Here is a 24,388-nt window from a genome sequence, read left to right as displayed (position 1 = left end):
GCTGAAAATATAACTGATATTCAAGAAGATGAATCTTCCTAAAAAGTCCTCTAATTAAAAAAGACAAGACTTTGGGGCACCTGAGTGCCTCAGTTGGTTAAGCAACTGCCTTCAGCTCAGGTCTTGATCCTGGAGTCCCAGGATCGAGTCCCGCATCGGGCTCCCTGCTCAGCAGGGAGTCTGCTTCTCCCTGACCCTCACCCTCTCATGTGCTCTCTCTCTCAAGTAAATAAATAAAATCTTAAAAAATAAATAAAGAAAATAAAAAAGAAAAGTCTTTGAAAAGTTTGGATCTATTATGTTTTTGTTAGGCATGTTTTTTGCTTTAGGGGTCATCCACTGACTCCCTTCTATGGAAGATGAAGGACTTTCTACAAATACCTTCCTGGAACTTTCTCTCTCCTTGACTTTCCAGTTTTGTCAATCCTATTGTCATTTTGTAACAATTCAGCTCAGTCAAGCTTCCAAAACTCCCTCCACCATTTTATCTTGGAACTCTCTTGGAATGGATTCCACGTACACCAGCCCTCCTTCTGATCAAGGCGTCTCAAGTTCAGAATTACTGTCCCACTATTTGCGTGGTTTCATCCCAGAGCTGATGGTTCTCAAGGAGTCATGGTTGCTGCTGGATGTCCTTACAGTCCAAGGATGATTTTGAAGAACGTAATCTCTCAGACTTCAGTCACCGTTCCGTTATGTTACGACACTGAGTGTCTCTATGAAAATACTGAAGTGTTGAAAATGTCTTTTCTCCATGTTCTACGGGACGTGTTTTTCTCCTTGAAGGAATCTGTGATTACCTCTTGACTTTTCCCATTTGGCAGTGTCAGTAGGCTGGGCTCTGATGGGAGGTTCATGGTTTAGCAGCTTTTCCCAGAACCAGGTTTTGAGGGCTCCATTCCAGTGTTGCTTAATCTCAAGAAATGCGTCTTCGGTCACATCTTTGAAGTGAATATTCCTTCCGTTCTGCTCTCCAGAACACCAACGATGTAAACATTTTATCCTCGCTCTGTCATTGCCACCATTTTTCTCATTCTAAACATGTTTGCCCTTTTCTTTGTTTTATTTTCAGTGATTTCCCTAAACATATCCCCTGTGTTTCTGGCAATATTTTAGTCTTTTTGAGGCTATTTTACAGCCCCCCCAAACCTTTTAAATTCCTATTTTTGTCTTTCATGTCTTTCCACTAGTTTTCCCAACCTAATTTACATATTCCTCTGTTGTTTTGTAATATCTGGAGACATTTTATTTCTTTTAACTCCTTTTGAGAAATCATATATTAAAAGTTATTTGTAGACTATGAAGAATTAGCTGAGAGTGCCTTCCTTTTCTGAAGTGTATCATATTTTCTTTTTGCTGATGTTTCTCATTCTACCTCACCGGCTTTCTTTGCAAATAAGGCAACAATGTTCTGTTGGCTCTTTTCTGATTTTTGCTTATCTTAGAATAGACCACTGGCAATGGAAAATGATTGAAATGCAAGGGATCTGTCCGTAGCTTTGAGTCACTTTGTTACTTTAAAAAAACTACATCTCGGGGCACCTGGCTGGCTCAGTTGGTTGGGCTTCCCACTCTTGATTTTGGCTCAGGTCATCTCAGGGTTGTGAGATCGAGCCCCTGTGCTGAGTGTGGAGCCTGCTTAGGATTCTCTCTCTCTCCCTCTCCCTCTGCCCTTCCCCTCCGTGCTCGCATGCATTCATGCTCTCTCTCAAAAATGAACAAATAAACAAACTCCATCTTGTCCAGTCAGTTACTCTTTGCCCTGGAGAACAAGTCTCTTCTCAGATTCAAGAGTTCAGGGAGTTGGTAGAGATGACAGCCAAACCCCTTATCCCATAGTTTCTCTGTGCCTATGGTCAGAATCTTGAGATGACTGCATTCCTAACATTGTTGAATTTGCTTTATCTCAGGCAGCTTCTTGGAGTTGGGAATCTATGTCACAGATAAAAGAATGTGAGGGGACAGAGCCAGCCCTAAGCATCTCTCCCCTAGGGGGAGGTGGAGGGACATTTACAGTCAGATTTCAACCTTGAAAATAGGACTTGGGAGAAAGCAACAGAAGTCTTGATGGATAGACTTTGTTAAGAGAAAGGATTTACACATGCCCATTTGCATTTCTTTCTCATTACTGGATATGCCTTTTCAGATCTGACACTGTTTATTGTGATGGGGGACAGGTTATCAGTATGTCCCTATCTGTGGGTAGACTTCAGGTATCAGTAAGCAGTCGACTTAGTAGTCAGGAGCGGTCATCATTTCTTGCTTTCATTGAACATAACGTTTCCTTCTGTTTACCCTTTAAGGGATTGAAGTAAAAAAATGTCTTGATGATATTTAACAGGAATCCTGGATATTTACTTAAATTATTCACCTTAGCAGACATTTTGTGAAGCCTTGACTTTTTGCCTCTGGGGATCATTTTTAAGTGATTCAAATATTTATACTAGAAATATTCGCAAATGCTGAATGCAAACTGCCACAGTCCTCAGTATAGATATCGGTGAATAAAAGAGCCTGGTCACACTACCTTCTTAGAGCTTACAATCTTCATTTGAATAGCATCTTCTCCACAAATTCCAATATCCGTTGTTTCTAGGGGAATTAGCTTTATAAGCCCATTTGCCATTCTGGGCACAAAATCTCTTTCTTCATTTGAAACAGAATTGATTCCTCCTTGAAGTTAAATAAGCAAATCTGTATTTGAGGAATGCCAGCTACATTCAATGTCCTCATCTCTTCTTCAGTCTAATTCAGACTCATTTCCAAGTAACTGTCCTTTCTCATTTTAGATATGATGTATATAATTTCCAAATCATTTCCTTACATAGTTTATTCTATTGAATGGAGTACATTTATATTTCTCCCATGTTTTTCATGAATATTTAGAATGTATGTTAGCATTAAGCATGCTGGGCATGTTGCACAGAGCTCAAAGGGCATCAGATATTCAATAAATGTGGCAGGACATTGTGTAGTTTGAGGGGAGGGGGTCTTGATGTCCAATTTGGAAGAAGGAGAGTCACCTTCCAGACACAAGTTTTTCTATTTAAGGTCTATTAGTCTAGAATAAAGTAATTAAGATTGATTTACCTCACAGTCATGTAAGCACCAATGATTTTTGTTAGAAAATTAAGCAATTAAGGTGACTATTAATCATTATGAAAATATAAATGCATATTTCCAAGAAGAGTTGTAAATATTTCATCCATGTGCCTAATTATTTAAACTGGAATCTTGTCTACTCATAAATGATGCTTAAATAATGCATATCTAAACACATTGCATTGTTTGGAAAACTACATAAATGTTGAGTTTGAGTTTTTAAAATGAAAGAAAATATTCAAACTAAAGAAAACGACTAGTTTTTCTCTCAATTCCTCAGGCAGATCGAAAAATACTGAGAAAATGAAATAGCATGTTATTATTAGGGCTGAGTTGAGTCTCGCATTGATTCAGGGGGGAAAAAAAAACACAGTACCATTTAAAAACTACCACAACTCCAGTATTTGGAATTTATCCTAAAGAAATAATGATATTTATAGAAAGATGTAACAAGGATGTTCACTACAATTTTATTGATAGTAGTAAAAAAAAAAAAAATCCAAAAAAGTGCGAATGCTCAACAAAATTAAGTTAGTTAAATAGATTTTGTGGTACTATTCAGTCATTAAAGTTCAGATTAAAATATATATCACATTGGAAATTTTTGAAAGAATAGCCTTTTTAAAGCAGAATGCACAATTGCACAGTAGGATCCTAAATTTGTAAACGTTTCATAAAATGTATATATGACATACTATATATAAAATGTGCATTATATTAAATAATTTAGGAGCACCTGGGTGGCTCACTCAATTAAGTGTCTGCCTTTGGCTCAAGTCATGATCTCAGGGTCCTGGGATTTAGCCCCAAGTTGGGCTCCCTGCTCAGCAGGGAGTCTGCTTCTCCCTCTCCCACAGCCCCTCCCCACTGCTCATGCTCTCTCTCTTTCAAATAAATAAATAAAATCCTTTTTAAAAAATAAATAAGTTAAACATTTGCCAAAAAATGGGCAGCGTTCATCTTTGGGAAGCAGGAATATCAGAGCCTAAATTTATTTTTTACTTTTCTACATTTTTCAAAAAATTTTTTGCAGTAAAACTATTATTTTTTAAAATGGAAAACAAGAATGATCCATATTACAAAACATACGCAGTACCGTTTTATCAAGTCTAAGGGAGCAGGTTCTACAAACATTGTTGACCAGGTCTGAGCTTGTACTTCAGGCTGGCATATCCACTGTGCATAGATCTCATCTCACCTTGGTTAGGGAGATAGACCAGGAAGGAAAAAAAGAAAAACACATACAACAGAGTATTTTACAGCATGTTAGAAAGAAAAAAAAAGGTCTTAAGGATAAACCAAAATAGAGCCCAGAAAGTGGGTATGATGTTTGGTGGGGGGGTGCAGGGTATGTGAGGAGGGACAGGCTTGGAAGTTTAATGGAAAGGTGTCTTTGGAGGAAAGATCCAATATAAGACTGCGAAAGACAGAAGAGAGTAAGAGCACACTAAGAGACAGGAATCACCTAGTGACCAAGAAAAGTATGGCGGCTGCAAAGGATGGGAAGCCTTCTGCCATACTGAGCAGTTGAGTAAAATTATCTGAAGTGCATCTTCCTGGGATCACTTCTAATGTCTTGTGGTGACTCCATAGTACCTTCAGGATAAAGTTCATATTTAAAAAAAAAAAAAGATTGATTTATTTTTGAGAGAGAGAATGGGGAGGAGGGACAGAAGGGGGTAATCTCAAGCAGACTCCCCACCAACATGGGGCTCGATCTCACGACCCACAGGACCACGACCTGAGCCAAAATCACCGGTTGGATGCTCAACAGACTGAGCCACCCAGGCGCCCCAAAGTTCACACTTCTCAATGTGCCCACTGCCCCACATACCTTTCACAGCTAACTGCCCAATATTCGGTATATGCTCTAGGCTGTTCCAAATTATTCCCATTCCCCTAAACCCGCCATGCTGTTCATTATGCTGTGGTTGTGGGCATCCTGGTACCATTGTTGACAAGTTCTGGTTTCCACACTTAGATAAGCCAGTTCTGCCTTGTGCATTTAAAGCACAGTTGTAGCGTTGCACTCTTGGTCGTGTTGTAACTGGGTTCTTTTTAAGCATATTGTGTCTGCTGCTCGCCGCAGAGGCCGAACATCCCAAGGGAGAGAACTCTTCTCACGGTCATCAACGAATAAAAAGGAAGAAGATATGGAGAAGAATGCCCCAAACCATGAGGAAAATGGCAGAGTGCCCAACGGGAACACGAGTAAGTCATGAGAAAAAGAAACCAAAAACTAGTGGAGATTATAGAGTGAAGCCCCTTCTTTGTGTCAAAAGTGGAACAGAGGTTTCTCTTCCCCCCATGTTATTCTGTCTGCATACTATCCCACATCTATCTGGTCCAAATTGCCTGTATCATTAGACTTGGGATGATGGAAATTTTGGTGGCTAACAGGGATGGAAAATTTGGGGGCAAACAGGACTGTGTAAACCTATAACTACCCGGTTTGTCAGAGATGTTTTCACGGGGTGAATTTTGGAACACTTTGAGGGGCTTTTGATGTTTTTCTTTTAATGTATATGTTCTCTCAACTGGAAAGTAGTTATTATTGTGCCTTTAACTTGGATAGCTTCATGCCTCCTCCTTGGAAAGCAGCCTTACCTCAGGAGAGAGCCAGCAAGCTGAGGATGTAGCTCAGAGGAGAGAAATGGAGCCCAATCTCCTCAGTCAAGGCTCCAGTCTTCAATGGGAAAGTGGTCTTCTGTGTACTTCAGTTTGGTTTAGCAGAAATGGAGGCTGACATTGGGCACACGGGAGGAGCAAGGACCGTGTATTGGGCTGGGGTGGCTCTTACAGGGCAGCATTTGTAACATAACAGTTCAGGATACTGAGGTATCAAAAAACAGAATATAAAGGAATATCAGACATGTTTCCCACACAATTCTTCTACATAGACTTCAATTTATGGATCATGGGGATCAGCAAACCCATAAATTAAGGGATGATCCAACAAGATGATGGGATATTCTAGGAAGAGTCTCAGTGTATACGTGGATTTTCCTCCATTAAGAAAACACTGCACAACATAGCTGAATAAAAAGTAGTAAGTTATTTTAAGGTGTTCATTATGAATAGCATTTCAATGGTTTAAGATATCAATTCATGGGGAATGGAGGGGAGTTTATATTTGTTTCCAGACCCATACATTCTCATGAACGAGGTTTGCTGCAGACCCAACAGATATTTAAGACTTTTTAGAGGTCTGTAGGAAAAAAACGGGGGGGGGGGGGGGGGGGGGGGGGCAGGGAACTTCTACTAGTTATTCCTGCTGATACATTATTTTTACCTAAAAACGTCCGTGACATGATTCATCATGCTTTCAAGGGTTTCATTTTACTGACATGTAGATTCAGGTTAAAAAATCAATTCTGAATTTAAATAAGTTCACTCTGAGTTCATATTCCATGATGTACACAAGACTTCACTGGCATTCATGAAAAATAAAAGTATTTCAGAACACATTAAAGAAAAAGGGATATTGAAAATGAAAAGAAAGTTGAGGTTTGCTCAGTGGTCTCAAAGTATTTCATTTAATCAAATGTTTAATACTGGTAAGCTCTCTGATTCTCTCATCCCACAAGGCTGCTCATTTTGCTGGTTCTGGGCTCCACTATTAATCAGTTCTGGCACTCAGCATGTGTGCTTAGGGAAATAATTTCCCTATTTCTATTTTCTCCTAATGCAGAAGAAGTGGTTCAATTTCTAAAAGTTATTTGGAATGATTTCTAGTGAAGTGGATTTTGTGAATGTATGGAAAATAGAATGAGTGTATTTGCCAGGGCAAAATCACTCTAAATAAACACTCCCATTTTTCCTATTGTTTACAATTCTCAAAACCATTTCACATATATTATCTCATTATGACATTCATTCAATTCGCTGAGAAAATTAACTAGAAATAGTTATTTCTATGATTTGAACTCTTATTTCTGTTCATTCCTCTGTACCAGTAAACAAAAAGGGTAGAAATATAAAAATTTACAAATATTTTTCAATGCCTACCACTTACCAAAAAAAAAAAAAAAATTTTTTTTAAGACTGATTCTCCATAACCCTATCTTTCAAAGCAAGATTTTCATATTATATTTTATTTTTGGCTTTCAAGATATACATAAACTGTATCTCTATATACGTATCATACCACAGATACAGATATATAGAGATATGTAATTATGTACATGCAATTATGTAACGATGTACAAATTATATATATTATTACACATTATACATAATGTATGTTATATATAGAATGCGTAATATATATTCTATATCCTATATATAACACATATATTCTATATATAACATTATGTTATAATATATAATTCTCTATATAACATACAATAGATAATACATACGTATATATTCTATATGTAACATACATTATATACAGAATTATATATTATATATTTATATATACACAAAATTATATATATAGATATATATATACAAAATTATACCCCAACATGGAGTTTGAACTCAAAACCCCGAGATCAAGAGTCACACTCTCCACTGACTGAGCCAGCCAGGCACCCCTCCTGACTGCTATATTAAGAGTTAAGCTTACAAAGTATTTCCACAACCCAAATTTCTAACAATATTTGTCTATATTTTACATTACATTTTTTTCCTTTTAAATTATGTATTTCATCAATCCAAAATGTATTTGGTGGTGTATTTATTTGGTGTGAGGTAGGGATCTAGTTGTCCAGTGGCCATCTGTGCTAATGTTGGTATTTCCCCACCAAATGTTTAACGTGCCCTGTTGCTATTAAAGGACAACATGATAATAGTTTCTGATAAACATTTTGGTCTCAAGTGCCCATAAATAATTTCAAGGAAACTAGAATTGACTTATAAGCCAATGTCTATGTAATTTTCTTTTTTAAGATTTTTTATTTTTTGACAGAGAGAGACAGACACAGAGAAAGCACAAGCAGGGGGAGTGGGAGAGGGAGAAGCAGGCTCTCCACTGAGCAGGGAGCCCGATGCGGGGCTCAATCCCAGGACCCTGAGATCATGACCTAAGCTGAAGGCAGTCGCTTAACGACTGAGCCACCTAGGCGCCCCAAATGTCTATGTAATTTTCATCATAACAATGCAGAGGTATGGGGCACCTGGCTGGCTCAGCTGGAGAAGCACATGGCTCTTGATCTCTGTGTTGTGAGTTTGAGCCCCAGGTCGGGTGCAGAGATTACTTAAATAAATAAATAAACTTAAAAAAAAATACAGAGGTATAGCATAGAATGATACCTAGACTTTAATAGATTTCATGGGTATTCATGTTATACATATGATTAGAATGGAAATAAAATATTTGTACAGTTATTCTCTTTCTAGAATCTTATGGAAGGATTCTGTCTCTACTAAAGTGACCTGTTATCTGACGTCCTTTTGGCAGAGCTGCACCTTTATCTACCTTCCTTATTCCCACGGAATAGCTAATAGCACGGCTGTTTTGAACAATACCCATTAATGGATCCATCTCAAGAAACAAAGCCCTCCGTTTCATAAACAGTGCATGAGAAGCATTATCCTGAAGGATTGTAAAATTTGCTGTCTTAAAACAAACCACCTCCGTTCAACAGCGGTCACTGTTAAGTGAGTGAAAGGAAAGGCCATGTGTGGGAGGAGATATTTGCAACATGCACACAAAAGCTTGTTAGAGCAGAAAATATAACGGACTCTTTCAAATCCATCAGAAAAACATATATACAAACATGGACAACCATCTCAAAATACAAGCAAGGGACTTTAATAAGAGCTTTGGAAAAGAATTTCTAAAAGGGCAGGAAACATGGCAAGTTATCCAAAGATATCAGCTACCAAGTAAAGGCAAGTTAAAACCACAAAGTGATACCGCTCACACTCACCTGGATTTCTAAATTTAGAGAGACTCACAATACAGAGTTATAAGGGTATGGAATGGTGCTAGCCAATGGAACTTGTCTTGCTCACGAAAAGGTTCTATTCTGTGATGTCCAATATGGTAGCCACTGGCCGCAATGAGGCCACTGAAATTTGGCCACTAGAATGGAGAAACTAAATGTTTGTCTTTATTTCATTGTCATTAAATTTAAGTAACCACAGGCTAGGTGGCTACCATATTCAATTAATACCAGCTCTTTGAGAAGTATATGGTACTCTGCACTACAGTTTTAAGAAACTTATACCCAAAGATCCATCCATTTCACTTTTAGGCATCTACACAAAATCGTACTCACCGGCATTATGTATAATAGCCGAAAATGGGAAACACATCAAAACCCTGCAATGTTAGAATCCAAATGATAGTATTTTCATACAATGGAACAGCACACAGCAACGAAAATGAACTGACCACCAGTACACATGACAGCACTACTGAATCTCACGAATGTAATGTGAAGCAGAAGATGCCAGATGCAAAAAAAAGTGTTCTAGAACTCTATTTTTATAAATATTAAAGGGAACCTAAAGTAATCTGTGGGGTAGAAAGTCATGGCTGGGAGAACCTACTTGCAATGGTTAACTTTTTGCTCAAGGCAATGCATACACAGGCGTACCCACTTGCGATAATTCAAGCTGCATATGCAAGATCTGTGCCCATTTCAGGATGTAGATTTCCATATAAATCGTGAGCACAAAGCAAAGGATGGGAGCTCAGCAACATGCTGATGACATGGGAGATTCTATCAGTGTCAGAGGATGTGAATGCCAGCCTGTAAAAACTGTGAAAAGTCTTAGGGACCCCTTACTTCATTTGTTTTGTATCTATTTCCTGTTCTATGTGTACATAAGAGTGGTAGCATACGCTTTTTAAGAAGCTGTTTGAAGGAGTATCAAACTTCTACATGGCAAGGAAGCAGGGGAGTGGTTTAATTGGCAAGATTTTCTTTCAGAGAGCCATGCAACAGTGGTGTGTCACACCATAAAAGCATTCTCAGATTCAAGGAAATGTAATATGTACTTTATTATCGAGGCTTCCGAAAGCAGTATGAAACACCTCCACGGAGAGGGCACCATAATTACAGGACGGGTCAGAAATCCATTGTAAATCAAGTGCTATGCCTGTGGAGGGCAGATGGAAATTGAAGTAATCGGAAGGAGAAGAATTGACTGAGGTATTGTGCAAACAGGGGTTTCTGGAGGGGATTTGACCTATACATAATATAGGAATAAAAATAAAACCCTTGCTCATTCCATTAAAACTTCCAGAGAAGATTCTCTTCCAAGTTCTGTCCCTCCTAATGAATCGCAGGAACTTAATTAACTCATTTGCCAAAGGAGGGTCTTTGTGGGTGGAAAAAGTCAAAGACATTTACTGGGCTGGGGGTAGGGGGGGGGAGTTCTTGAAAACCAGATTTACATGGGCCTTGGTGATTAGTTCAGAATCGCCCTGTACGTTGTGAGAGATCTAAAACTATCCCTGAGATCTACAGGAAGAGCTCAGCCCTGTGTCATAGGCTAAGGTGTTCTGTTCGGTTGGTGGGTGAGGCAGGCCTGTGGTTCTTCCCAGCCCTACCATGCAAATGGAACCCAAGCTCCCAAGTTTACGGTACCAACGTTGGTAGGTTTGGACGGGGGGGGGGTGGGAACAAGGAAGGCCCTGAGGCTCTTTTGCTTGAATTCATAATGCTTTCTTTTATCGATCCCCAAGTCCCGTGGACTGTCTTTGACAAGTTCTGCATCACTGAGGATTCTGTGAGACCTTCTCCAATCTGGAGTCTGTGTCTTTTAGGAGATAATGACAACGTCCGGCGCATTTTTGGGATGGGAAGTCATTGTGTGTTAGTTCTGCTTTGTTATTTCCATTCTTCCTCTGAGGAGGACGAGTCGTATGAAAAGCACCTTTGTTCTCGAATTCCCTCACGGTTTGGCAATGAAAATAAAATTCAAAGAATACATAAGCTTCATCGTGCTTTTTTCCCCCGTCCTGACCCTTCCTAACTTCTGCTCAGTTTGATGTAAACAAAGGCAGCCATTCGTCATCTTTTACCATCAGAAATTTTATTCTACCAACAACAAAAGCAAAAGCAAACAAACCCTTGCAGACATTAGCCTTGGAACACTGGCAGTTAGTTGACCCTCTGGATGCATTTCCCCATTTATACTTCTAATTAAGTGTGTGGTTTTGTCCCTGTGTTTAACACCTGCCGTCCGCCACCCCCCTGCACCGCCATGCAGCCCCATGGTCCTGGAAAAGCTGATACCATCCTCAGCTCCTTGAAATATCTGACTGAACTAGAGGCAATGCCCATAATCTCCCTAGTGTCCAGCTCAGGAATTAGGCAGGTAATGCGATCCCTGCTAATAGGATGGGAGATGTTTTCAGCGCTGTGTCTTGGGAGAAGAGTCCTCCTGAGAGCGATGCACAAGAAGGGATGGGCTCTCGGATTCCACATCCCATCTCTCTATCCTGATGCCACACGTGGAGCTGCACAGAAATCTTGCTACCGAGCCCAAGACAACGAATTGCAAAGACTGAATCATCGGAAGAAGGAGAACACCTGGGTTCTCAGCGGCCTCACAGAGTCAACCGATTCTCTCACTTGAAGCCCACCGTAGCCCCGGGCTTCCGGTGAACTAAAATCTGGACCTAGTTGGCAAGCTTGTCAGCACTAGGCATTGGCAGGCTAATGGAAAGGAACTAAACTAGAACATTGTGTCACAGCCAACCAGACACAGTACCGATCCTCACCGTGCTCCAACAGGTTTGCACGAAATTTAAATAACTAAAGACAAAATACTGTATGCCACGTGCACAGAGGCCCACAAAATCCACCCATGCTCTTTGATTCGAGCTCCAGCTTTCAGGAGATGCTGAGAGACCTCCCCGCATCATGATGAGAAGTGAACCAGACTGGCCCAAACAGAGCAGTCAGGATGGCCGAGCGGTCTAAGGCGCTGCGTTCAGATTGACCCAAACAGACGATCTGGACAGTTGGCAAACAAGGTAGACAAATGCGTCTCTGAGATGTACCAATGTGTATTCAACAGAATATCTAGATCTTGGTCAAACCCTTTAAACATAGGTATTTGACCAGATAAGGACCTTTTTCCCTCCCCTACATGAAAAGTGTGTCCCTGAAGATGAACAAAACAAAAATGAGTAGTTCGAATAGTTTGTAAAGGCGAATCATTCAATTCGTTTCACATAATTTGGGGGTAGCCATCCTATTTCACGCACTGTGTGAGATCACAGCAAATCACCCAAGACCATCTGACACTAATGTGATCTACTGTGTCAGCTGTACAATTTAAAAGAAAAAAGAGGGGCAATCACCAAATAACCAACTGGGCAAAAATCCTGTTCAAGTCTTTCAGAAGATGGAGAGATTAGTTCCAGCTGGGCAGATTGGGGCAGGTAATTGTAGACAAATGGGAGCTGGGAGTCTTACCAACAGGGGAAGGTAAAGCGAAGGGCATTGGAGGATCCGGACCTTTTGCATCCAGCTAGGTCCCTCTGGAAGTACTTTGGCCTCATGTAGACCTTAGAATCCTTCCATGTTCAAAGAATCTGGCATTGCACTTCAATATGACACACCAGTTTTTGAATAATCTAGTGAACATCTGTTTATTCAAGGTTCTGAGAAGGCCTGCATAAAGGATCCAGATTTTCCCAAACACATACCAAGTCTTGCAAATGATCCTTCTGAATGTTTGGGGGCAGGAATGGGATATTCCGGGAGTAGCAGACATTGTGAGATCCTATAGTCAGGAAATAAGGAACCAGAAGATGGAAGACAGGCCAAAAAAAAGTCCTCACTTTGCTGCTGGTTTTCTTACTATAACTTGGTAAGTAACAATCCAGAAGTTTACATAAACTTTGCACAGGTACACTTGACCAAATTAGAAATGAGGTTAGAAACCAAAATTAAAAATAATTCCTATTCTACTTAGATGTAGCTGGTCTAATGATATTGCTCACACTCCCCCATTTTAACTAATAATTTGTCCAATAGTATTTTAAAGTGCAATACCAGGTTCTAGAGCTGCCACAAAGCATGACCACACATTTCTACGGCCCCCTCTTAAATCCCATCAAGAGGGTGTTCTTTGTTGACTTTGAGCTCTGTTTGGTCTTGCATAGATCTCGGATATGGTGAGGATTATTGATCTCTCCCTCCAGGCCAATCAAGAGTGAGCAAAAGTGAAGTAGGCTTATTAAGCCAGGAACAAAACAAAGACACCCATAATAGATGGGATTTTTGGAAATTCTGCAGGAGAACCGAAAACCTGGAGTACACGTAAGAGGTACAACTATTGGAAATACGAAGGCAAAATTGAATTTATTTCAGGGCAGGACAGCCTCCCTTACAAAAACAAAAGGATCCAGTCTTCTGTGGTTGAGTGCACTGACTAGTTATAAATTATGTACCTTTCTTTTTTGTCATATAGAAGTCGTAAGAAATTATTTTCAAAGGTATTGAACTAATAGAACACAAAGCATAAATTACCTCGAGATGTGCTTTTTGGATGAGCATCATCATCCCCCAAAATGTATTTATTCTGTCAATGACCACCAGTCACACCAGCCACCCCTCCGCAGTCTGCGGGACAGGTGAAGACACCTATCCTTTTTTCTAATGGCCGCAGAAAACCACGGAGGGTTTCAAGTAGGACACGGACATGATCTAATTTGTGTTTTAGAGAATGCTCTCTGCCTATAAAGAGGAGAATGGCTTACAGGGGAAAAGACCAAGAGCCAGGGGAGGTCCTCCAGGAGGAGGTGTTTGCTCTACAGGAGGGAAAAAAAAAAAAAAGTTTTTTGATTGTTGAAGGGACAAGTGTTTCTCTGCTCAATACTTCTGACACAAAATGTGTGTTTTCCACATCAAGCAATTCCGCAATTCTCTGCAGAAATCAGTGGGGTTTCCTCCCATTTATTCTGATCCTGGCCCTACTGGGGGGTCAGTGCTGACCCCACAGGGTTAAGGGCTCCGTCCCACAAGGCTGCCTACAGTTCTGCCTGACTTGACTAGACACCGGGGTTCCCACGACCTACTCCTCAATTTCGGTGATTTACCATGAGGACTCAGGAAACTCAAGAGCACCCTGTACTTACGAGCATCGGTTTATCACGAAGAGGAGAGCTGAACCGCCAGAGGAAGAGGTAATACAGGCAGGGCCGACGTCCGGAGCGTCCCGAACATAGGAGCATCGGTTCCCCAGGGAGTTTGGGGTGCCCCTCCCTCCAGGGAGGCGGATGCCTTCAGCAACCTGGAAGCTCTCTCCACTTCTTCATTTAGGGCTTTTTAGGGAGGTTTATTAGGCACGATGGATGCAATCCCTGGGCAGTGGTGATTGACTCAATTTCCAACCACCCTGCTCTCCTTGGAGGGAAGAAGTGCGGGCCCCAGGCCCAACCCCCTGATCACGTGGTTGGTTTCCCTGGCAACCAGTTCCCCTCCCAACCCCCCCACCTGTGCCCCAACAATCACCGCATTAGCATAAACTCAGGTGTGGTCCATAGGGCGCTTTATATGAATAGCAAAAGATGTTCTCACTCCCAGCCGGAAATTCCAAAGGTTTTAGGAGCTCGGTGCCAGAAACCAGGAAGATCATCGTGGATTGGGATGGGCCCTACATCCAGTAAGTGTCCTTATAAAAGACAGAAGAAGAGAAACACAGACACAGAGGAGAAGCCACGTGAAGATGGAGGGACGCGGCCACAGGCCAGGGGACACCTACAGGAATGAACTAGAAGCTGGAAGAGGCAGGAAGGACCCCCCCCCCCCCTGCTGAGGGGCGGGGTGGGGTGTCTCAGATCCAGGTGAAGGCAGGGCTGCGCCCCTCCCCGACAGCCCTACCCCTCATGGATCTCAGACTTCTGGTCTCCAGAACTGAGAGAGAATACTCTGTGATAAGTCCCTGGTTGGCAGTGGCCCTAGGAGATTAACACCATCCTATAATAAATTTAATGCCTTTCACTCAGTATCTCACCGGTTTCAGGGGTGCTTGCTTGCATTTTAATTTTTAGTTCCAGTTATTTAGTGAAAGACTTGGTAATCAAGCGAAGAATGGAAATTGAGACACCGCCATGCATGTGGGGGAGATTGTGTTTGGAAGTGTAAGCCCTCCCCCTGCACACCTGAAATTTCACCACTGAAGAGAGGTGGGGGCCCTGCAGTCTGCCTGACCCCTTGGTTAACCAGCACAGCTTAAAGGTGAGCTACAGGTAAGCCTTAGCTATTAAGAGCCTTCTGAGAGTGATTAAATCTTACAGGTGCCTCTAATACGGATGCGTGGATAGATATTGCTAGTTCATTTTCAAACAAGGTAAGAGGGATTGTAAAATTAATTTTAATAAAGGGAGAAATAAAGTGTAATATTAAATTCTAAGAATAAGTAATGGGTATGATGGGAACATCAGGAACAATGCCTACATTGATTTTGTTGTTTCCTTAAATTTACAGGGACCAAAGCCGGAGTGAAAATATTTTAAAATGCCAAGATGTGGATAATTAAGCAGTGAAATTTTTTAGAAAGGGGAACGTTTAATGGAATGAATCATGATGGATCTGGAGCCCCAAATATAGAATTATTCGATCTGTTGAATGTAATTATTTGGCTGACATGTGAGAAATACATTGTGGAAGAATGGTGCTCCCTCAGTGGGGTGCCAGGAGCCCTCAGCACCGGCCCCACCTGGGAATGTGTTAGAAATGCAGATATGGGGGCCCCACCCCAGGTCTGCTGCATCACAAACTTAGGAGTGGGGCCCAGCCACGCATGTTTATCAAGCTCTCACGGGGATGCCTGCGCCCAGCTCTGCTAGGACCTGCTAAAATGAAAACAGGTCCTCTTCGTTCGCTGCAAGGACTTTTACAGAAAATGTGAGCGTGGCACAAAAAGAACACAATTTTGTTTCTTCCAAGAATCAAACATGTAACCTTCCCATGGTGTATGAAAGAGACTGGCAATTTGGAAATCTGCATTTTCTTATGAAACAGAGGAAACCTTGGTTTGAAAGTAGAAACGGTTGCGGGGCAATTTGGCAGTGGGCACGTTTAATTTGGCCACTAGCTGGTAGAGGGTGCGGTAGCTGCATGAGGGTCTTGTGGATGGCCACCCAGTGCAGAATGTGGAACCAGGGTGGGAGATTTCCCCAGCCAGAAGCAAGCAGGAGCACCCGTGTCCCTGACGGATTGCTCATCCCCTGCTATCCAGGACGAGTCATCACTGTTCCCAGACGTTGACACCAAATTGCTTCCGGAGCCTCATCCTGGGGGCCTCAGAGCCTCGACTGAATATCTAGAGGACTGGAGGGGAGAGAAACTTCCAGAGAATCCCTGGAAAGTGTCTTGTGTGTTCCCTCTTGATGTGTGATAAAGAGTGATGACAGTAGGCTCCATGTCCCCATAAACAATCTTATTTAGGTTTCAGAAATGCATCGCAGATCCAGCTCTGTGTCTTCCGTACAACCTGTCGGGTTTATCGCTGAGGACAGGCAGAGCTGTAGTCAAAAGCAGACACGCGAAATTAAATTCTCTCTTTGATAATGACGGGTTGCCATCAGAGAATGCAATCTGTTTCCTTAGCCGGTTGTGCCAAATAGGCTGCATTCAGCTGAGCTGGCTTTCCCTTTTGCTCACGTGGAAATCATAGAGAATATCTGCATGGGTGTGTTTAGGGAGTGCTTTGAAAACAGGATGATCCTACAGCAGCGGGCAAATGGAACCTACATGTACTTTTCAGAGTGTAAGAGGGAATTGAAGAAGTCCCTGAAATTGTTAGGGCAATTCCAGGTAATTGGAACTCAAAAGTGAATTCTTTTTCTTTGACTTTATTATGGTATAAGACAAAATGAGGGGAACCTGGGAAAGTCTGAATATTAGCATTTAGTTTGAGAAAATAATGAAATTATGTTTTTCAGCAATCTATAAATAACATAAATGTACCATTCTCTCTCAGATAACAGTGAGGTATTTATAATGTAATACATGTGATTTTGACCATTCTTGACACTCTTATTCTGAAAAAGGATATAAATTGGAAATAAATTACATTTATGCATCTATATGCACTCTTCAAATATGAAATCAAAATGAGAGTATTTCCAGTGAGTCTAAGAGAAATAAAACTCTGTAATGTGAGAGGTGGACGAGCATTTTAAAATGTATGTTAAGACACAATAAAAATAAACATAGGCTCTATCCCAGAGTGACTGTATCCCTCACCCAGGACGTGACTTCTAGGCAGAGGGAAAGAAGACGCCTTGCAGAAAGAGAAGAATGCATGTACACAGTCAAGCAACCCCCAGGAGGGGTCTTTCAGGGTGAAGAACTGTAATAGGATCTGCAGCCAAGGTGTGAAGAGGTGCTACTGGTCTGTGGGGCATCCCCAGGGTGACTAGACCTGCCCCTCGGTCAGGAGGAACTCATAGGGTATTGGGCCATCATACCTCCATGGATGGAGGCATAACAGAGTGTGCACACAGTGGGATCTCAGACCTTCTCCATAGATTAGCTGTGGCTCTTTCTACCTCTTGAATTCTGTATGTGTTTTATAAGCAAAAAGAAAATGTGTTATCTACTCCTGGAGTTCAGTGACCACAGTAAGTGTGATCTATGAAAAATCCACAGCGAACATCATCCGCAGCAATGAAACACAGAAAGCTTTTCCTGTCAGATCCAGTATAAGGCAACGATGAGTTTCTAGCCACGTCTGTTCCACGTCACACTGAAAATCCTAGCTAGAGCAATTATGGAAGAAAAAGAAATAAAAGGCATCATGGTACCTGGTTGGCTCAGTCGGTTAAGCGTCTGCCAGTGAGGAGTCTGTTTCTCCCTCTCACTCTTCCTCTGTGCTCTCCCTCTCTCTCATATAAATAAATGAAATCTTTTAAAAAAATAAAATAAACTTAAGAAATAAAAGGCATCCAAATTGGGAAGGAAGAAGTAAAATCATCTGTTTGCAGATGACGTGATCACATAAGTAGAAAACCCTAAAGACTCAACAACAACAAAAAAAACTCTTAGAACTCTTAGATAAATCCAGTAAAGTTGCAGGACTGCACAATCAACACAAAAAAAATCACTGACATTTCTACATACAAGTCATAAACTCTCCAAAAAGGAAATTAAGAAGATCATCTCATTACACATTACAAAAAGCAACAAAAACACTAAAATACTTGGGAATAAATTAACCAAAGAGGTGAAAGTCTGTTTGCTGGAAATTATAAAATATTGACAAAGAAAATTAAAGATGACAGATAAATGGAAAGATATTCATGTTCATGAACTGGAAGAATTAATATGGTTATAATGCACACAATCCATAGTGATCTATGGATTCAATGCAAATTCCAATGGCATTCTTTACAGAAAAAAAAAAAATCCTAAAATTCATATGGAACCACAAAGGCTCTGAGTGACCAAAGGAATTGTTCTCTGGAGACAGCGTAAGGGGAGGACACACCCCCGTTAGGAGGCCAGTGATGAAATGCCTTGCCTCACCCCCGACGTACTCAGCAAACTGGTCTGACTTACCTTCTCCTTACAAGCCCGCCTCTTCGTGGAATATGCTTTGTTATCCTATGGCCTGAAACGGTCCTTTGGAAGCCAGGACTTCAAACGGGATGTATCTGAGTGAAGGTAACACATAACAGCAACCTATTCATCACCAATAGAAATGATTTCCCTAAAGAAGAGAAAAAATAAATCAAAGACTCCAATGAAAATAAAATTGTTTCTAATCCAAGAATAAATATAATTACTCATAGGGATATTGAATTATAACAAATTTTGGCTTCCAAGGAGACTGATGGCTCACAAATAGAAATATTTCAAATGCTTAGGTTTCACCCCCCCACCGATGTTTGCAAATGAATTGAGCTGAATATTTTGTAAATTTTCAGTAACATATCCTCACGAGTCAAGTCTGTCATTTCTTCAGATAAATTGGCAATATTTAATGAGGCTGGCATATAAACCTCCATTAATTCAAAACACGCTCAGTGAGTATAAGGGAAGGGACAGTAATATTTTGAGACAAATTTTTTTCATCCCATAAATGGGAAATAATTGGAATTTTGTTAGGTAGACTTACTTGATCCCCCTCTTTATTTATTTTTATTTTTTTATTTAAAAAAATTTTTTTAATAAAGATTTTATTTATTTGACAGAGAGAGACACAGCAAGAGAGGGAACACAAGCAGGGGGAGTGGGAGAGGGAGGATGTGGGGCTCGATCCCAGGACCCTGGGATCGTGACCTGAGCCGAAGGCAGACGCTTAATGACTGAGCCACCCAGGAGCCCCTAGTTCCCCTTTTTATATTAAAAATACGTGTCAGGGCTCTTGGGTGACTCAGTCGGTTAAGCGCCTGCCTTTGGCTCAAGTCATGATCCCAGGGCCTTGGGATCAAGCCCCATGTGGGGCTCCCTGCCCAGCGGAGAGCCTGCTTCTCCCTCTCCCTCTGCCTCTCCCCCCCGCTCATGCTCTCCCCCTCTTTCTCTGTCTCTCAAATAAATAAATATCATTTTTTAAAATAACAAAAATAAAAAATAAAAATACAGGTCAATTAATTGGAGTGGAATGATTACTACTGTATCATGAGAGGATATTTCAATTCTATGGTTCCCTCAGTAGGATAGCCTGACTTGTAATCAATAATGAATACTTCTTGATAGTTAATGTATAGGACATTTATTTATACTCCATATTTTTCAAAAGGATAAAAATACATGTTGAATTAGAACACTGCATTTATCTTCAAGGAATTTATATACTACCCTTTTGATTTCAATTATTTCACTTTCAGGTGTATATTTGTGTTTGTGTGTGTGTGTGTGTGTGTACTTGAGCACTTTTGAAGGCTTCATTAAGTAGAAGGTAAGCAAAGAACATAGTGTAGGTGCATAAATCAAATGGGCACCGCCAAAGAAGAAATCATACGTCCGCACACCTCCACACCCTGTGTCCATGAATATCTATGTAATATGCACATATATGACATAATAGACTCCTCTACATACTATATGCGTATGATGTCAGATACCTGTATATACCTCCCTATATATGTGTACATATGTATGCATGTATCTGTATTTTATTGTTTCTCAATAGAACCCAGATTAATACAATGATCTTTGCTTCTTACCCCTGAAATAATTTGAAACATTTAAGTGTAGTAAGGTGGTCTCTTAGTAGAGGTGGAGCGAAAACTCTAGCATTTCTTTCCCTTTTCATGTTGCTTTCTCACTACTAACCACACCATCACCCAAGCAGCGAGGAGCGAGTAACGAACCATAAAGCACCAGGTCAGGAGTGGTAAGAATATGTGTGCTGATTTCTGTGAGAAAGATCTTGTAGTTCTCTGTTATTAACACCTTCAATTCAAGTGAGATGAAATTTGGCTGGAGATACTTTTGAAACTGGAGATACTTGAATGTTTCCACAATAAATGGTGTTTCTCTTTTTCTTAAAGGTCCCTTTCAGATACTCCTACAAAACAAAAAAAAGATTAAAAAATGATCCTATAAGGTAGTCTGGTGGTTCCCAACCTTGAGGTAGGTTTGTCCGCCCAGGGGACACTTGGCCATGTTTGGACACGTTTTGATTGTCACAACACAGGGACGGTGTTGGCACTCCTGGCACCTGGTGGGTGGAGACCAGGGATGCTGCTCAATGTCCCACAATGCACAGGGTAGCCCCCACCATCAAGAAGGATCCAACCTCAATGTCAGTAGAGCCAAGGTTGAGACACTCTGTTGGACTCCCATCTCCGTCATATTGGCTCCTAGTGGAGGAAGCATCACAGGAGAATTCACGTAACCACAGACCAACATAACATAGTCACTGGTCATAAAACTAATGTGAATTTGGGGTTCTTGCAATTCCTAGAATGTCTAAAGCATTTCTGTAGACATGATCTTATTTTGGTTTTTGGTTGTTTTGTTTCAATCTACCTTTCGAAAGCCTCCATCCTCTGCCAGGAGCTGAGGGCACAAGGGTAAATAAGATGCTCACATGATGCCTGAAGCCTGGTAGAGGAAGTAAACGTAGCCACACGCACTGCGTTACTGTCTGATTGAATAACGGGTGGTCCCAGGCTCTGGGAAGCCAGGGCGGGGAATTAACCCTCCTGGGGAAGGTCGGAGGTCTTCCGAAAGTTGGCGCATTGGTTGTAGCCTTGACAGAGAGGTGTGTACCCGGACTACTGGTCAGAAAACCAGAAGAGAGGGTAGCAGGATAGCAGATGGAAACCCTGTGCGTCAGGAAAGAGCCAGTGTCTTTGAAGATGAGAAAAAACTAGCATGGCTAAAATGAACTTGAGGTCATTCCCAGCAGGATGGGGAGACTAAACACAGGGTCTACCGTCACGGTTTTCAATATGATTGGCACCTTGGGAAATTTCACACCAAGACTGAAGACACCACTTTCAAAAAGGGTGTCAGTGAAAGAATGACAAGTGTCAAAGCAAACACGGTTTTTTGTCTCTTATTGTGTTGCAATAATAGAGTTGGCTTCTCTGCATCTTTGGATACCTTGTAAATAGCTCGTTAATTCACATCTGATTTTCTTTATTTTTTTAACTTCAGAAGAGTAAGATGCAAATGGTCCCACAAGCATGATGGTTTTCGGAAGCACGTGTTACCTTTTGGACACCCTGGTGGTTTGGAGTGGGGGGTGCATGGTGGAGAGAGGTTTAGTCCAGAAGCAGATGTCAGCACAGACCAAACCGGGGAAATCGGTTAGCTCTCATCTGCATATTGAGGCTCTCCCCTCAGATTCCCAGCTCAGCTTTGCGTGTGGGTTAAAGATCTCTGGGTTCCCCGGAACAACGCTGGGCTCCTTTCTTGAGTTTCCTAAATTTTGCACCCCCACCATCCACACTGCTTTGACTGAGTAGCCCTCCTTCACCTGTTCCCGAGTTTTGCAATTGAGACCTCTCTCTATTGCTCTCTCCATGCTGCTACCATAGTAGACTCCAAAATACCGTCTCCAAGTTACTCTGAGAAGTGCCTGCAAAATGAATGAGTGAGAAAGAAGACACCAAGCCAAGCAGGAAAAAGAAAAATCTGAACTCCCTGGCAGGCAGGGCATTCCCTGCACAATCTGGTGCCTACAGCCCTGCTCCGTCTGGTCACCACGCCCTCCCCTGCCGTTAGCTCTGCATCTCCAACAGCCGGCCAGCTACTCTGCCCCTTCATCAAAGGTTCGTCCACATCTGTTTCCCCAGCCTCCATGCCCAGCCACACCTGGGGAAGCTGATGGTCCGTTGTCCATCATCTACATGCCCATCACGTAGGGAAATACGTGACCTGATTCAGGCTTGTGACAAGTGACCTAAATCAAATGGATTTAGATTTAGATAATGTCACATGGCCTAATCCAATGCCATCCCTACTCAACTGCATTCTCAGCCTCTCCATTTGTCACTTAGCAGAACCAACAGGTGCCACTGAGCCCTAAGAACTAACAGGTACAATTGTTGTTGAAAGGTCACATGTGTGTTTATTGCAACTGATGATCATGCCACTGAAATGAGGGGCAGTTAAATTCTTGAATTCTTCATTCACCAGTCCTGTTATGGAGCCACATGGATATCTGATGCTATATCGTAAAGCTCTGTTTTCAGAAAGGAGACAGGAAGCTGATACTTGCAAATGACTGGCTTGTAAAGGTGAGTGTAGTCGAGGCACCTGACTGGCAACTTGATGCTCTAGTAATTGTAGTGGTATTTTGTATTTCTCCAGTATCATTCTTCACAGAACTCAGAGTAGTCCGAAGTGGTCTTTTTATGGCTTGGTAAATTCCTGCAAATGTGCACTAAATTTTATCCTTTACTTAGCTAATCCTTGTTACCAACAATGTGATTTTAAAATCGTAAGGTACATGTCTATTATATATTACATGCCCAAATATCCATGGTGTAGATTGGATATAGTTACCTACAGATAGATATAGATAGATACATGGATAGATAGGCAGGTAGATAGATGATGATGATAGAGAGATAGAGAGATAGAGAGAGAGAGAGATAGATAGATGATAGATGATAGATAGATGATAGACAGGCAGACATAAATGGACAGTTGGATAGTTGGATGGATGGATGATCGACGGACGGATAGAGATGACAGATGATAGATAGATAGATTGATATAGATAGATGATAAATAGGTAGGTAGATAGGTAGATAGATAGATATAGCCCTATTGTCAATGGGATGGTAATGTGATAGGGAAGGTAAAGCAAAAATGTCGTATCGATGGAAATACAAAAAGCTATAGGATAATATTTGGATGTGTCACTTTCATTAGCATTCTTTTAAAGACACTTTTGTTAAATTTTTAACCAGGGCATAAGAGAATCTAATGCACAACAATAACTGACAGTCACAAGAACAAGTATAAGATACTGTAAATTCCTAATATATCTCCTGAGTTGTCAAAGAAATATTAACTTATTCATTCAGGGCAAAAGAAAGATTAATTTTTGTTTATAGCCCAGTAATGAATTGGTATTTATTTGGGGAAAAAAAAAATCCCAGGGGCTGTTAGCTTTTGTTTGGCTCTAATAAGAGACTGGTATTGGGTAAAAATGTGAAGAAAAAAAAAAAGAAGAAATGAAGTAAGTTGATTTAGACGCCTTTAATTTTTCTGCTTTCACTTGTTTTGACTTTTTAATTTAAAAATAAAAGTAATGCACATATATTTTGGGGGGGTTCTCAAAGAGAAAAAGGAATATGCAATGAAGAATAAAACAACTGTCATAACCCAGACCAACAGTATTTTTCATATCCTTTGTGCATTGTTCTTGTGCACAGATATCTGTGTGCATGTTTCTGTATGTATTAGATAGTATGTGTGCAATATATGTTATATATGTGTGTGTGTGTATATGTACACCAACAGATTCACGTGTATAAAGTTCATAGGGAAGAAACTATGAGAACTATCAAAACATTTCCAAAAAGCAAAAACATATATTGCCATATATTGGGCATTACCTAATTTGAGTTATATATACACATATGTAATTACTGAGTCCTTTTCTTGTTCTAAAAGTGTCTCAGATTACAGTCTTAATGTTTTCCGGATACACACTCACATCTGCAAATTTTTGTGTCCCTTCTTAATTTCTGCAAACTTTTGTTCCGTAGGTCTCTCTTCTGCCTACCTGAATGGACTGGTAATTTCAGAGCTGTGTGAAATCATCACAATGACTGTGGACATCCTTATCTTACACTGACTGTAATAGGAATTTTTCTAATGTTTCCAAATGAATTAAAGCTGGTTCACGGCTGAAAATACTATTTTTTCATTATAAAATTATCAGTCCCTTTTTATTT

The 24,388-nt window shown here is 40.9% G+C and overlaps 1 protein-coding gene and 1 long non-coding RNA gene across 3 annotated transcripts in view; both read right to left on the bottom strand.

The window, feature by feature from the left end:
* LOC141374299 (uncharacterized) overlaps nucleotides 1–17,857 on the bottom strand; it is a 193,024-nt gene extending 175,167 nt beyond the window's left edge. The window contains exon 1 of one of the 2 annotated variants that reach the window (XM_073902147.1): nucleotides 17,828–17,857. The gene's annotated coding sequence lies outside the window, so the exon portion shown is untranslated. Of the gene's footprint in view, nucleotides 1–14,152; nucleotides 14,257–17,827 lie in introns of those variants that run through there. The other variant, XM_073902148.1, reaches the window with a different exon arrangement.
* On the bottom strand, nucleotides 17,857–20,453 carry LOC141374301 (uncharacterized). Its single transcript, XR_012381079.1, has 3 exons — nucleotides 20,339–20,453; nucleotides 18,582–18,732; nucleotides 17,857–17,928 (listed from the first exon to the last, which is right to left on the bottom strand). It is a non-coding gene; the product is annotated as an uncharacterized lncRNA (long non-coding RNA).
* Nucleotides 20,454–24,388: the final 3,935 nt, after the last annotated feature.

The sequence above is a fragment of the Callorhinus ursinus genome, unplaced genomic scaffold (genome assembly GCF_003265705.2).
Source record: "Callorhinus ursinus isolate GAN/ISIS: 27379988/994484 unplaced genomic scaffold, GSC_fseal_2.0 scaffold16, whole genome shotgun sequence".
In the NCBI taxonomy this organism is placed as follows: Eukaryota; Metazoa; Chordata; class Mammalia; order Carnivora; family Otariidae; genus Callorhinus; species Callorhinus ursinus.
This window is presented reverse-complemented; position numbering and strand designations above follow the sequence as displayed.